At 42.5% G+C, this 16,469-nt stretch overlaps 1 protein-coding gene across 1 annotated transcript in view; it reads left to right on the top strand.

Annotated features, from left to right (window-relative positions):
* Positions 1-2,953: 2,953 nt before the first annotated feature.
* Positions 2,954-16,469, top strand: part of B3GALT1 (beta-1,3-galactosyltransferase 1) — a 352,152-nt gene continuing 338,636 nt past the window's right edge. Inside the window, exon 1 of the mRNA XM_044304313.1 lies at positions 2,954-3,142. The gene's annotated coding sequence lies outside the window, so the exon portion shown is untranslated. The remainder of the gene's footprint in view (positions 3,143-16,469) is intronic.

Here is a 16,469-nt window from a genome sequence, read left to right as displayed (position 1 = left end):
TCTAAGAAAAATCAATTACTGTCCCTACATTATCCGTCCCTTTTGCTGCATCTCACCCTGACTAAGGCTAGGTCTACACGGCAACATTTGTCGGGCAACATTTTGTTGCACCAATGTTGCGCAACAATTTTTATAAATGGTAGTCTATGGTGTCGCACTGCGACATGTGACATGCTGCGACTGCGACGCAACAGTCGCAGAAAAATCCATCTCGAATGGATTTTTTGCGACTGTTGCGTCGCAGTAGCAGCATGTTGCATGTTGCAGTGGGACACCATAGACTACCATTATAAAAATTGTCGCGTGACATTGGTGAGTCAAATGTCGTCGTGTAGACATAGCCTAAGACTGAGCCGAACCACGTGTCATCGGGTGCTATGTAGCAGCCGATGACACGTTCCGGCCAGCCAGTCACTGTAATGCAGTAACCAACATGGCTAACATAGCAGCCAAAAAACGTGAAGGGAGGAGACTCGAGCATTGCGCTCGAGCACACCCGATGTTTGGCCATGCTCGAGTCAAAATGGTGTTCGTCCGAGCATGCTCACACAACACTAGTGGGCATGTGTTTTGTGTGCAAACATATGTAGTATGCAAGTTTGTACAGGGAGTGCAGAATTATTAGGCAAGTTGTATTTTTGAGGATTAATTTTATTATTGAACAACAACCATGTTCTCAATGAACCCAAAAAACTCATTAATATCAAAGCTGAATATTTTTGGAAGTAGTTTTTAGTTTGTTTTTAGTTTTAGCTATTTTAGGGGGATATCTGTGTGTGCAGGTGACTATTACTGTACATAATTATTAGGCAACTTAACAAAAAAACAAATATATACCCATTTCAATTATTTATGTTTACCAGTGAAACCAATATAACATCTCAACATTCACAAATATACATTTCTAACATTCAAAAACAAAACAAAAACAAATCAGTGACCAATATAGCCACCTTTCTTTGCAAGGACACTCAAAGGCCTGCCATCCATGGATTCTGTCAGTGTTTTGATCTGTTCACCATCAACATTGCGTGCAGCAGCAACCACAGCCTCCCAGACACTGTTCAGAGAGGTGTACTGTTTTCCCTCCTTGTAAATCTCACATTTGATGATGGACCACAGGTTCTCAATGGGGTTCAGATCAGGTGAACAAGGAGGCCATGTCATTAGATTTTCTTCTTTTATACCCTTTCTTGCCAGCCACGTTGTGGAGTACTTGGACGCGTGTGATGGAGCATTGTCCTGCATGAAAATCATGTTTTTCTTACCTTGCAGACTTCTTCCTGTACCACTGCTTGAAGAAGGTGTCTTCCAGAAACTGGCAGTAGGACTGGGAGTTGAGCTTGACTCCATCCTCAACCCAAAAAGGCCCCACAAGCTCATCTTTGATGATACCAGCCCAAACCAGTACTCCACCTCCACCTTGCTGGCGTCTGAGTCGGACTGGAGCTCTCTGCCCTTTACCAATCCAGCCATCTGACCCATCAAGACTCACTCTCATTTCATCAGTCCATAAAACCTTAGAAAAATCAGTCTTGAGATATTTCTTGGCCCAGTCTTGACGTTTCAGCTTGTGTGTCTTGTTCAGTGGTGGTCGTCTTTCAGCCTTTCTTACCTTGGCCATGTCTCTGAGTATTGCACACCTTGTGCTTTTGGGCACTCCAGTGATGTTGCAGCTCTGAAATATGGCCAAACTGGTGGCAAGTGGCATCTTGGCAGCTGCACGCTTGACTTTTCTCAGTTCATGGGCAGTTATTTTGCGCCTTGGTTTTTCCACACGCTTCTTGCGACCCTGTTGACTATTTTGAATGAAACGCTTGATTGTTCGATGATCACGCTTCAGAAGCTTTGCAATTTTAAGAGTGCTGCATCCCTCTGCAAGATATCTCACTATTTTTGACTTTTCTGAGCCTGTCAAGTCCTTCTTTTGACCCATTTTGCCAAAGGAAAGGAAGTTGCCTAATAATTATGCACACCTGATATAGGGTGTTGATGTCATTAGACCACACCCCTTCTCATTACAGAGATGCACATCACCTAATATGCTTAATTGGTAGTAGGCTTTCAAGCCTATACAGCTTGGAGTAAGACAACATGCATAAAGAGGATGATGTGGTCAAAATACTCATTTGCCTAATAATTCTGCACGTAGTGTATATGTCCATGTTCATGGCCTGCATACACCCCTAATTATAAATCTCTTTCAGTTCTTCACCTATATCTATTTCCGGAAAAGTGATTTTAATAACACAGACTTAATTACAAAATGGTGCAACAACAGACAAGCTGTTTTCACCTTTTATTACTTGTGATAATGCAAGCAGTCATCCATTACAAAGTGCTTCAAGTGCTGCCCTTCCAGTGTATATTAAAGGTTATGTTATACTAGGGGAGTTTGTTATGCGTATGAAGTCACACATGTTTGTGCTTCCAAACTATAGCAAACATCCTTCGCTCTATTGGAAACGCAATTAACTGAGAGCAAATCACAGCACGAGATACACTCTGTGACTAATCTGCAGGAATGATTTTCTTATACCAGGACACCTAGAAAACCTACAGCTGCTGCAGAACCACTTGAGGATCATGACCGGTGTAATCTCATGCCTTACTGCAAGGCGTTCTTATGCAACAGCACTGGATCAGAAACCTAATTACTTTTTTATCATAGCCTAGAGGTATACAGTATGTGGGAGTGTGATGTGTCTTACTAAACATGTGAAATCGAAGGGGGAGAAAAAGAGCATTTATTAAATAGCTGCCACCCACTCCTGCTCTCTCCATCTGTGCACTTGATTTAACCTCTCACTATACAGGGAGTGCAGCAGTGCCCCCCTGTTTAAGACCAGGAGGGGCTTGTGACATCAGGGGCATCGACTTGCCAGGCTCCAGTTTCTCTTTGCACTGAATAAACCTGACTCTGGGCGTATGTGGATTGCAATAGAAGGCTGGGCTTGCGTGCATTGAAGGCAGCCACTGCCTGGATTGGGAGGCCCCTTCTCATTGCTGTTCTCTGCCTCTTGCAGCTGCAGGCAGCAGCATCACTTGCATGTGGATATCAAGCTCTGTGTTTCCCAGGCTGCTGGTGACAACCTCTGCAGTGATTGCTCAGGACATACAAAGGATCCATCCTGCACTGATGGTATGTGCTGCCGGCTTTGTTCCTTATTTCCAAGCAGCTGTGCACCAAGTGCTCCAGCAATGTATGGCGAAAGGATGCTGCATCCTGGTGGGAGCTCCTACATTGTGCTCACTGCATCCATTTCACTTGCTCTCTCTCTATCCCTCTGGTCCTTCTCTGCTAATAATGTCACAGACACAACGGCTGCTACCATTACAGATTTTCTACGCTGGTGACATTAATCAGAAAATGGTAGCTGCTATGTGTCTGGCTTTTTCTTCAGTGCATCCCATCAACTCTGATTTGCTTCCTTGCATACCATGTGTGGATCAAACACTGTTTCTTCAGGGGACAGAGGCTTCAGTTTGCAGGCCATTTCCTGCTAAATATATATTTATATATTAAATATATACATTTAGCCTGGATATGTTTACCAATGCACCTGGCAGGATGCACATCATGCCCATGCTGGGTTCATGTTACCCAATGTAATAATATTTAGAGAGCAAGTTCTAGTCCTGGCTGCCAACTACATATGAGTTGTGACTGTTTGTGGCGATTGTTGCTATTTTAAAGTGATTGTTGGTACTTTATACAATGTTGCTATTGTTTAGATAGATAGATACATAATGAAATAAATGGAATGATAGATAGATAGATAGATAGATAGAGATGATAGATTGATATATTGGAATAACAATCTGATATTGTGTTACTTCTCTCTAGAAGAATGTTGAACATCAAAGAGCAGCTCTGTCATCACAAGTCTGCATTCAGTGTCATTCTATACAATGCTGCCGTTCATATTTTACTGCGACTTGTCTCAAATAGTTCAAGGAGTGTTAATGACAAAAAAGATCAATGTTTGGCATTATGGGTTTGCTATCGTTTACCAAAAGTATCAAATCAAACTTTGAACTTTGTTTTTGGAACAGTTTAGATTAGATGGCTCATGATATTTTTTTTTGCTGTGCAATTTTCTTTAAAGGTGTATCATGGAACTGTAAATATTTTGAAATAACGTGAAACATTAATTCTTCTACTGAAAATGAATATTGGCTATAATGATACAAATGTAACAACAATAATAGTGACATGTAATGATTATCATTCAAAGCCTCGTATGATATTGTTGAATGACCATGGAATATGTTGATGGAATAACTGGAAGAGGTTTCATTCTATCGATATTTAGCCTCTTATTAACCCATCAAGGCAAGATTACTAAATTGTTGCTATATCAGCTGTATATCAAAAATCTACACAAAAGGGATACATTATGCTTATTATTTTTATTTGTATGTTTTATAATTAGTGATCTTGTGTGTGTACACACAAAACCATCTTGTATTAACTGTAGCCTCATATTTGGTGTGGTAGTGGACCGTTTACTCTTGTGTATGATATAATATCCATGTAGGAAATGATCATATTCTCCTAATGTACTATAAGAGTTTAGGCTTCATGATGGTAATGGTGCTATTTTTGGATGACTAAAAAGCCTCACAAGAAAATAAATATCTAGAACTAGAAAGATAAAGGTCAGAGGTGTGAGATAACTCTTTCGCCTGCAGTGCAATAATCAGTTTGTATTTGGGAATACGGCCGAAGCTGCATATAGTACATTGCTGTTGAGGCTTGCAGATCATACCATACATCAGTGTTTCCCAACCAGTGTGCCTCCAGCTGTTGCAAAACTACAACTCCCAGCATGCCCGGACAGTCTTTGGTTGTGCGGGCATGCTGGGAGTTGTAGTTTTGCAACAGCTGGAGGCACACTGGTTGGGAAACACTGCCATACATGATGCAAAATACATGGCTTATATTGTGCAGCATATTCACATTGGGATGTTGTTTGATATTTAGTATGTACATATTTATGGAAAAGAAACACACAATGACAAAAGATAAGTAAAGTAGTTAAATATCAGATAGATAGAGATAGATTTGTGTGAAGATCAAAAAGTAGGTTGCTTCTAAAACAAAAAGTTAGGAAGCTGGAAGTGACCAACTGTGCAGTTACTTCTAGAATCCAGACCATGTTGTCACATAAGCGTTGGAGATCTGCTGCCAGTTGTGAGACTTAATACCAATGAGTGGCTAATACTGTAACTGCCCCTTATGACCGGATTATTAAATGCTGACAGCCTCTTAGTGAGAATGTTAAATAGGAAGTGCTCTGTATGTCACTAGCGTGACTTGGAACATAATATAAGGGGAGACAGTGTTGTGTTGATGGACTGTAATGGCCTAGTGTACCCTATCTGATCCTATAATAGATAGATAGATAGATAGATAGATAAATAAAAATGCAAACAGGCAGCACTCTAAAGCCTTTTTCACACAGGACGTCCCGGAATTTGCTCCGGATGCGTCGCGTGTGCATTGTGGGAAAACAGCACGAGTAGGCACGCAATTGCAGTCAGTTTTGACTGTGATTGCTTTCCGATGTTCAGTTTTTATTGCACGCGCGTGATAAAAAACTGAATGTGGTACCCAGACCCGAACCTAGACTTCTTCACTGAAGTACCGTTTTGGGTTTGGTGTTCTGTAGATTTGATTATTTTCCCTTATAACATGGTCATAAAGGAGAATAATAGCATTCTTAATACAGAATGCTTACTAAAATGTGGCTTGAGGGGTTAAAAAATAAATAAAAATTGAACTCGCCTCATCCTGTTGTTCGCGCAGCTGGCATCGTCTTCGTCTTCTTTCTTTATCTTTCAGGACCTGCAAAAGGACCTTTGATGGACTGCAAAAGGACCTTCTATCTTCATTCAGCAGGACCTACGCTGACGTCACCGTGCTCACCACGCGGTGAGTGTGATTACGTCATCAAAGGTCCTTTTGCAGGTCCTGAAAGAAGAAGCAAGAAGACAATGCCGGCTGCGTGATTAATTGTTTGAGGTGAGTTAATTTTATATATTTTTTTAAACCCCATAAGCCACATTTTAGTAAGCATTCTGTATTAAGAATGCTATTATTTTCCTTTATAACCATGCTATAGGGAAAATAATAAAATAAATGCACTTTAATGAGGTCCGGGGTTACTTTCATCCCTATCATCTCCTAGCAACCATGCGTGAAAATCGCACCGCATCCGCACTTGCTTGCGGATGCTTACGATTTTAACGCAGACCCATTAATTTCTATGGGGCCTGAAAAACGTTGCGTGAAAAACGCAGAATATCAGAACATGCTGTGATTTTCCCGCAAAGCAAAAGTGATGCGTTAAATTACCGCTCATCTGCACAGCCCCATTGAAGTGAATGGGTCCTGGATTCAGTGCGGGTGCAATGCGTTGCACCTCACGCATTGAACCCGCGCGGAATTCTGGCCATTGTAAAAGGGCACTAAAATAATTATAAAAAATAGAAAAGTTAATTCACCCATGTGGACTTGACGTTTTGGCTCAACGTTAGAGCCTTTCTCGTGCACCTGTGTTGTTGTTTTTTATTTTTGTCTTATTCTGGTGCTGCCATTTTTCTGCTTTTAGATAGATAGATAGATAGATAGATAGATAGATTAGATATGAGATATATGATAGAGTAGATGGTGGTGGATAGATAGATAGATAGATAGATAGATAGATAGATAGATTGATAGATAATAGAATGATAGATAGATATGAGATAGATGATAGAGTAGATTATAGGTACATAGATACATAAATGATAGATGTTTTTTTATGTAGAGATGACAGAATTTCTTAAAATTTGGGTCCAATTGGGCTGAATTGCCTTTCCGATTCAATTAAGGTCAAAATCTGACCTGAATTAAAAGCACCTTAATTGCCTGGAAAAATCAGATTTTTCGGTCGAACTTTAGAACTCATTCACTTGTCTCTACTTTTGTGACATGATGTCAAAGTCAAGTTAGAAACTGCTCCATCTATACATAGATAGGCATTATTTATTATCCTGACTTATAGCATATATTCGGCACCACTTTACAGACATTGGAGCTTACCATCTAAGTTACCCTATCAGTACGTCTTTGGAGTATGGGAGGAAACTGGAGGAAACCCATGCAAACATGCTGAGATCATGCAGATGCTGTCCTTGGTTGGATTTGAACTTAGGACCCCAGCACTACAAGGCACCAGATAGATGGATATGAATGTCTAACATCAGTGCTCACATCTATGGTTTTGGAGTTTGACGATTCATATGCAGTAAGTGGAATATTGATTTTGAAAGGTGACACTGACTGGAATCTATGTCCATTACCTATGGAAATGGGATTGTTGCTCACTGAGGCATTTAATGAGGACAAGAAGATAAGTGGTAGGACGTCCAGGCATCATTTTTGAACTGTGCAGTTGTTTACAGACTAAAGTCTATGTATTGTCACTGCTCTGTAAGTAATAAGCAGCTGCACGATTGACAGTGGAAAAAACTCAAGATGCATAAATTTATACATAAATATATACCTTGTAATTACTATTACTAAAGACTTATGGGCGTTATATTGTTGTATTTCTTCAAACTTACATGTTCTGTTTTCTCAGTTCTTATTACAATATAACAACTTTTTCAAAATTTTACAAACCAAGTTAGTTTTTTTCTGGTGCCCCTGTGGTCCTGACCTTTAATTGATAGGTTCCCCATATTCCTAAACAGCACCATCATAATCCATTAATTTCATATGCACTCATTTTGGGTTATGTAAATGTCCAAAAGTCATTTAGCAGGTGCTAGGGCTTATTTATTTTTTTTATCACACCCCAATAAGGAAATACATGAAAAATGCCTACATGGTATATGAGAGACTTATGAACTTCCAAATTCCCTTTATTTTATTAAATGATAATGATATTATATAAAAAAGTGAGCAATGTGCACAAATTGTAATGACTAATCCATTCCTTGACATTTATTATATTGTTTATTGCTCCAACATATCTAAAATAAAATAAATTATCAACCAATATCTTTGGTAACAAAAACCCGACCATTTCATGTCTACAGCTCCTATGCCGACTTATAAGTCTCTAAGGCAGGGATGGCCAATCTGCTGCTCTCCAGCTGTTATAAAACTACAACTTCCACCATGCCCTGCTGTAGGCTGATAGCTAGGTAGTCTGGGCATGCTGGGAGTTGTAGTTTTGCAACAGTTGGAAAGCCCCAGGTTTTCACTGAAATGTGCGTCAGGGTGTGCGGTCTTCCTGAGGAGATATTACCTTTGTAAGGGTATGTGGTTATTTTGATATTTTTATACACTACTTGGCATTTACAGGTAGGGTAGGGTCACTGCCTCTGTTGTATAATACGGCTTGTTTTGCACATTTTTGCACTTTGCACTTTATATGTATTGATGCCCACTCAGCAGGTTTTTAAGTGTCCTCTCCCTATAGCTTCCCTAGTACCACACCCTTAACTTTCATCTCCCAGGGATGTCCTGCATCTAACATTTATACGTTTTCATCTATTTTTTTGTAGGTTTTTACATGTGTCTTAATAAAGTTGCAAGGATTATAGCTAATTAGCCTCAGTGTTCTGTTGTAGGTCATTTTATATTGCTGAGTTAGCTCTGTTTAGAGGGGTTTATGTGGTTTGTCATCTTCTGTTGTTTCATGTAACCCATTCTTTGGTTTAAATATCTGCTGGATGTATGTTAGCAAGACAAGGGGGTAGTGTTGATTAAGCATGATCGGCTGAACACCAGTTCGGCTCGAGCATCTCAATGCTCGGCCCATGGCAGTATTTGGCCGAATACCGCATGTGCTCGAGCGCAATGCTCGAGTCTCCTGCCCGCATGTTTGTTGGCTATGGACAGTGACATTAGCTGCGCTACATCTCCTGTGTAACGTGTGCACATCCAAAAAACATTAGTGGCATCCAGTGTACTTTTTCCGGAGACGGTGTCCGCTGCGGACAGCAACATTATCTGCGGTATATCTCCGGTGTGACACTTCCATATCTCAAATACCTTTTATAATTTTTTTGCGCATACACTAACAAATCCTATGCTACTGTACGTGTTACATACTTTCAAGCATATATAACATTTAAAATGAAGAAGGTGAGCAGTAAAGTAAGGGGAAGTGGCCATGATGCTGATGGTGCATGCATTGGCCATGGCTCTGGGTGTGTTGAAACTGTGCCTGCTGCAAGAGCACAAGAAAATAAATCATCCACGATACTTAGCTTCATGTCCCAGTTTGCAGGGCGGCGCAGGAAAACGCTCTCGTCAGACCAGTACGACCAGGTGGTCGGTTGGATTGCAGCAGATAATGCTTCCAGTGGGGTAAGCATCACCCTGTCTTCCACCAAGTCCAGTCTCAGTAGCCAAGAGTCTGGTCAACACAATCCTCACCCTGATCCTCCTTTCTCCCACCATGGAGAGTCTTGCCAAACAAGGGATATTCCGAGGAGCTCTTTTCAGCACCATTCCTTCATTTGGGCCTCTCGTCAAAATCGCTTGAAGTGGGACATGAGGAGATCTTGTGCACTGATTCCCAAACTCTTGAGCATCCACAGTCAGAAGAAGATGACGGTGGGGAACGGCAATTAGTGTTTCAGGAGGTGGATGATGATGATGAGACACAGTTGCCAATAAGCCAATGGCAATTAGTGTCTCAAGAGGTTGATGATGAGGATGAGACACAGTTGTCAATAACTGAGGTTGTTATTAAGTCAACAAGTCAGAAATATGAGCAGAGTGAGGAAGTGGAAGAGAAGGTGGTGGACAATGAAGTCACTGACCTAACCTGGGAAGGTGGAAAGCTGAGCGAGGACAGCAGTACAGTTCTCCACATGGCATCAAAGCACCGTAATAGGTGGGCCGAATGCCTGGATCTACAATCTGTTTCTGCGGGTCACACCACTGCCACTCCTCTTCCCCTGTGTTACTTGCTGGACAATCCCCTGTCAAAAGCGTAGGTCCAGATGCCTCCGACCCTGCACCTGGACTTTCGCAAGCACCATCGGTGACCACATCCACTTCCGTGTCCCATCACAGCATACAAATGTCCTTAACCCAGGCATTTGAATGCAAGCGCAAACACCCACCCACAGGCCATAGCACTAATTGCGCAACTTTCCAAATTATTGGCCCTGGAAATGTAGCTATTTAGGATTGTGGACACTGAGGCCTTCCGCAGCCCGATGTCGGCAGCCGTCCCTCATTACACAGTCCCCAGCCGCCACCAGCATGTGTCCCGTAACATCACCCGTGCCCTGGCCAACGCAGTTACTGGGAAGGTCCACTGAACCACTGACACATGGACAAGTGCTTTCGGCCAGGGACTCTACATTTCCCTGACAGCACACTGGGTGAACGTTGTGGAGGCCGGGAGCGAGTCGTACCATGGGATGGCACAGGTGCTACTGACTCCAAGGATTGCAGGCCTTAATTCCATCAGGGTTTCCACCACCACCTACCTTAGTGACTTCCACTTCTCCTCTTCCGCCTCCTCCTTCACTCCCACCTCAGAATTATCCTCTTGCAGCACCGGTCAGCCATCAGTCGGTAGCTGGAAGCAGTGTAGCACTGCAGTGGGAAAGCGTCAACAGGCCGTGCCTAAGCTGATCTGCTTAGGTGACAAACAGCACACCCCTGCAGAGCTGTGGCAGGGGATAAGAGACCAGACTGAGCGGAAGCTCTCGCCACTCAAACTAGAAACAGGCATGGTTGTGTCTGATAATGGCCGTAACTTGGTGGCAGCTTTGGAGCTCGGGAAGCTCACACACATCCCATGCCTAGCCCAGGTCTTCAACTTAGTGGTTCAGCGGTTTCTCAAAACCTACCCCAATTTGCCTGAGCTACTGGTGAAGGTGCACCACGGGTGTGCCCATTTCCCCAAGTCATCGACAGCTTCCGCCGGTCTGTTGCGATTACAATTGCCAGCTCACCGTCTGTTGTGCGGCGTGAGCACGTGCTGGAACTCGATGTTCCACATGTTGGCCAGGCTTTGTGAGCAGCAGAGGGCAGTAGTGGAATACCAGCTGCAACATGGTCGTCGCCTTTCCAGTCAGCTTCCGCTTTCACAAGCAAGGAGCGGGCATGAATGTCTGACCTCTGTGAAGTTTTAAGAAACTTTGAGGAATTAACACAGATGGTGAGCGGCGATAACGCTATTATCAGCGTCACCATCCCACTTCTGTGTCTACTCAAACGCTCACTGCTCACAATTAAGGCTCACGCTTTGCATGTGGAAAGTTTGGAAACAGGGGAAGACATTACACAGGGTGATAGCCAGACCACCCTCAGTTCGTCTTCTCAGTGCAAATTGGATGATGAGGAGGAGGAGGAGCAGGAGACTGTTGCCTCCGCTACAGAGGATAGTACCCATGGAAGTTTAACTCCATCTGTTCAGTGTGGGTGGGCAGAAGAGGAGGAAGAGGATGAGGAGATTGAAATTCATCCTCCTGATGAGGACAGCAAAGTCTTGCCTTTTGGGAATCTGGCACACATGGCTGACTTTATGTTAGGCTGCCTTTCCCGTGACCCACGCGTTATACGCATTTTGAACAGCAACACCGATTACTGGTTGTTCACTCTTCTCAACCCCCACTACAAAGAGAACTTCTCATCTCTCATTCCTGTGGTGGAGAGGACTAGCAAAATGGTGCAATACCAGAATGCCCTTATGGAAAAATTGCTCCAAAACTGTCCAGCTGACAACGCTGACGGCAGAGTACGTAGTTCCAAGGAGGGGAGATGACAGGAACACACAGCAGTTCCAACAGAGGCAGGGAAACACTCTCCAAGACCTGGTACATTTTCATGACACCCGGCTAGCACCCTCATCCTGATGCGCAGCCTAGTGTCACAAGGAGGGAACAATTTTGGAAGATGGTGAAGGAGTACGTAGCAGTCCTCAATGATCCCTCAGTGCTTTACAACTATTGGGTGTCCAAGCTGGACAAAGGGCACGAACTGGCGCTCTATGCCTTGGAGATGCTGGCCTGCCCTGCCACCAGCGTTTTGTAAGAGCAGGTATTTAGTGCTGCTGGGGGCATAATAACTGATAAGCGCATCCGCCTGTCATCTGAAAATGCTGACAGGTTAAATCTTATAAAAATGAGATTAAATAGGTAGTGGCTCCACCAACTGGACAGATAGAGAAATGGTGCTCACTCCGCAACACGCCCTATTTGGCTACAAAGTAGAATAAAAATGATGCAGTAATTGAAGGGCACACAAATATCCGGTATCACATGGAGAGAATAACATTTCCCATGAAATTTATTAAAACATATAAAAACAAATAACAAAGTGCATAAAGTACTTGGGCAGTAGTATCACCCTAATAAAGCCGCAACATATGTATCCAAATATCTTAATAACTATCAAGAAATAGTCTACTTAATGATCTATGTTCATCAGCATTTGAATCCTATAATGTTTTTAAGGGTCAGCTCACCAGCAGACCCTCACTTACAATCCTTTAGAGGGACAGCTCACCAGCAGGTCCTTGCATATAATGTTTTAGAGGGTCAGCTCACCTGCAGGCCCTTGCATATAATGTTTTAGAGGGTCAGCTCACCAGCAGGCCCTTACCTACAATCTTCTACAGTGTCAGCTCACCAGCAGGCCCTCAACCATAATGTCTTACAGGGTCAGCCCACCAGCAGGCCCTCACCTACAATCTTTTAGAGGGTCAGCTCACCTGCAGGCCCTTGAATATAATGTTTTTGAGAGTCAGCTCACCAGCAGGCCCTTGCCCATAATTTTTTCAATGGTCAGCTCAGCAGCAGGCACTCACCCATAATTTTTATAATGCTCAGATCAGCAGCAGGCACTTGCCCCTAATGTTTTAGAGAGTCAGCTCTGCAGCAGACCCTCACCCCTAATGTTTTAGATGGTCAGCTCAGCAGCAGGCCCTCGCCTGTAATGTTTTAGAGGGTCACCAGAAGGCCCTTGCTCCTAATGTTTTTGAGGGTCACCAGCAGGCCATTAATAATAATTTTTCAAGGGTGTGTATGATGCCCTCCTTTATGTGTCATAAAGGGTGTATTGGAGTGCCGGTTCCTTGTAATTTTTGAAAGCCCTTTAACTTAGTGCATAGGCTTTATAAGTGTAGGAGTCCCACAACGTGAATGAGGCCCTCCCTTATACTATATACAGGTTTGTATCGGAGTGCCTCTTCCTTGTAATTTTTGGCAGCACTTGCACTTTATATACAAGTAAATATACAGGAAAGAATGTTTCCTTTCAACATCGTTCCCAGCAGCGACCTGGCAGTCCAATATGCATCCAGACATCCTCCCCATGCTGTTCCTGAACCATTTCGGTGGTGTTTCCATCAATTTCTGACCTTTTACTATGAACCAGACACCCTTCCCAATACAGAGCAGGGGGTACCTGGTTTAATGCTCGGGTTCTCCCATTGACTTCCATTGTGTTCGGGTGCTCGGTAGAGCACCCGAGCATCACTAGGTGTTCAACCGGATTACACAGGATTACACAGGATTTGCTTATAGTCTGTAATAGTAAAAACAGAGATCTGCATAGGAGCTGGAGACACAAAATAGTGGGGGATTTTAAATGGAATATTATCTGCAAAATAGCTTTTTTTATTTTACATAATTTTTTACAATAAAAAATGGTTCAAAAGGTGGATATATTCCTTAAACTATTAATGCTCTTAGGCTACTTTGACATTAGCGTTAGCAGTGTCCAGCAGGCTGTACCGGCAGAGGAACAGCCTGCCGGATCCGTACTAACACTTGCACACTTGTGTTGCTGGAAGTCCACTCCGGCCCTATTCACTATAATGACTCCATAGAAAGACACAGTTGCAGCAAATTCGACATTTTCACTGGTATGTGTTGTGTTTAACAGGACCTGTCACATTACATGGCAATATCTGCCACGCCATAGATATTCTGGTACACTGTCAAGGGGGTGTGAACCTAAACATGGAGGGACTCAGAGCTCTAAAATCATACACCCTTGGCAGTGCATGGTCTAAATAGTGTATTGGGAGCTGAAACTAGAAGCACCAATTTCTTGGGAATGGAGGTATAGGAACAAAAAAACTGTGCCGCCATATGTTGCGCTATAGCCAGGTAATGGCAGCTACAGTTCCTGGTTCACATGACAGGTTCATTTCATACGTCATTTTATGGTGTGTTGTGTGTTAAGTGTCAAGTTAAAGTTTGTGACATCTGTATCTAAAAGTATTCATTATTTAATCTGTGTCTTCATTGTGTACAATATCTCTACTATTGATTAGAAAATTATAGATAATCTTCATAGCCACTAATAATATAAAATAAGCCTACGCGAGATCCAGAAAAGCACAGTTGCTTATATTGGATGCCTGATCAGTAGACTGTAATATGGTCACAATAATGAAACATTTTAAGGGATTTTTTGCTTTGGACAATTCTATTTTTATTAGAAGGGTTCCTTAATTTTAAAGGGGTTGTCTGTAGTGCACAGTCATGGGATGGTGAAAAATAACAAAATAAGCATTACATACTCATCAAATCTTGTGCTGTTCTGGCGCCACCATTCTGTTCCTCCCCACCAGTCTTTGCTTACAGGGCTACAGGTCTGACATCACGTGACCACTGTAACCAATCATTGGCTCTATGGTGCACACTGATTGGCTGTGGTCATATGTTGTTGACGTGACATCATCGCTGCAGCCCTGTAAACAAAGATTCCTAGGGAGAACCAGAATGGCAGGCATGGAGCTGTAGATGTTTCAACAGGTAAGTAATGCCTATTTTAATATTTAATATTTTATCATTTTTGGCAATCTCAGACAACCCCTTTAATCTATAGAGGAATTCAGCAAGCATTTATTTTTTCCCTGCAGAGCCAACACAGGGGAAATTAAGCATTGCACATTTTTCATTGGAATCAAAGGGCTGTTCATGTTATACATAGACCCTTCAGACCAAGAGGCACTCTTTATAGCCACTCTTACTAATACAGGGAGTGCAGAATTATTAGGAAAGTTGTATTTTTGAGGATTAATTTTATTATTGAACAACAACCATGTTCTCAATGAACCCAAAAAACTCATTAATATCAAAGCTGAATATTTTTGGAAGTAGTTTTTAGTTTGTTTTTAGTTTTAGCTATTTTAGGGGGATATCTGTGTGTGCAGGTGACTATTACTGTACATAATTATTAGGCAACTTAACAAAAAACAAATATATACCCATTTCAATTATTTATTTTTACCAGTGAAACCAATATAACATCTCAACATTCACAAATATACATTTCTGACATTCAAAAACAAAACAAAAACAAATCAGTGACCAATATAGCCACCTTTCTTTGCAAGGACACTCAAAAGCCTGCCATCCATGGATTCTGTCAGTGTTTTGATCTGTTCACCATCAACATTGCGTGCAGCAGCAACCACAGCCTCCCAGACACTGTTCAGAGAGGTGTACTGTTTTCCCTCCTTGTAAATCTCACATTTGATGATGGACCACAGGTTCTCAATGGGGTTCAGATCAGGTGAACAAGGAGGCCATGTCATTAGATTTTCTTCTTTTATACCCTTTCTTGCCAGCCACGTTGTGGAGTACTTGGACGCGTGTGATGGAGCATTGTCCTGCATGAAAATCATGTTTTTCTTACCTTGCAGACTTCTTCCTGTACCACTGCTTGAAGAAGGTGTCTTCCAGAAACTGGCAGTAGGACTGGGAGTTGAGCTTGACTCCATCCTCAACCCAAAAAGGCCCCACAAGCTCATCTTTGATGATACCAGCCCAAACCAGTACTCCACCTCCACCTTGCTGGCGTCTGAGTCGGACTGGAGCTCTCTGCCCTTTACCAATCCAACCATCTGGCCCATCAAGACTTACTCTCATTTCATCAGTCCATAAAACCTTAGAAAAATCAGTCTTGAGATATTTCTTGGCCCAGTCTTGACGTTTCAGCTTGTGTGTCTTGTTCAGTGGTGGTCGTCTTTCAGCCTTTCTTACCTTGGCCATGTCTCTGAGTATTGCACACCTTGTGCTTTTGGGCACTCCAGTGATGTTGCAGGTCTGAAATATGGCCAAACTGGTGGCAAGTGGCATCTTGGCAGCTGCACGCTTGACTTTTCTCAGTTCATGGGCAGTTATTTTGCGCCTTGGTTTTTCCACATGCTTCTTGCGACCCTGTTGACTATTTTGAATGAAACGCTTGATTGTTCGATGATCACGCTTCAGAAGCTTTGCAATTTTAAGAGTGCTGCATCCCTCTGCAAGATATCTCACTATTTTTGACTTTTCTGAGCCTGTCAAGTCCTTCTTTTGACCCATTTTGCCAAAGGAAAGGAAGTTGCCTAATAATTATGCACACCTGATATAGGGTGTTGATGTCATTAGACCACACCCCTTCTCATTACAGAGATGCACATCACCTGATATGCTTAATTGGTAGTAGG

The sequence above is a fragment of the Bufo gargarizans genome, chromosome 8 (genome assembly GCF_014858855.1).
Source record: "Bufo gargarizans isolate SCDJY-AF-19 chromosome 8, ASM1485885v1, whole genome shotgun sequence".
Taxonomy (NCBI): domain Eukaryota; kingdom Metazoa; phylum Chordata; class Amphibia; order Anura; family Bufonidae; genus Bufo; species Bufo gargarizans.
This window is presented reverse-complemented; position numbering and strand designations above follow the sequence as displayed.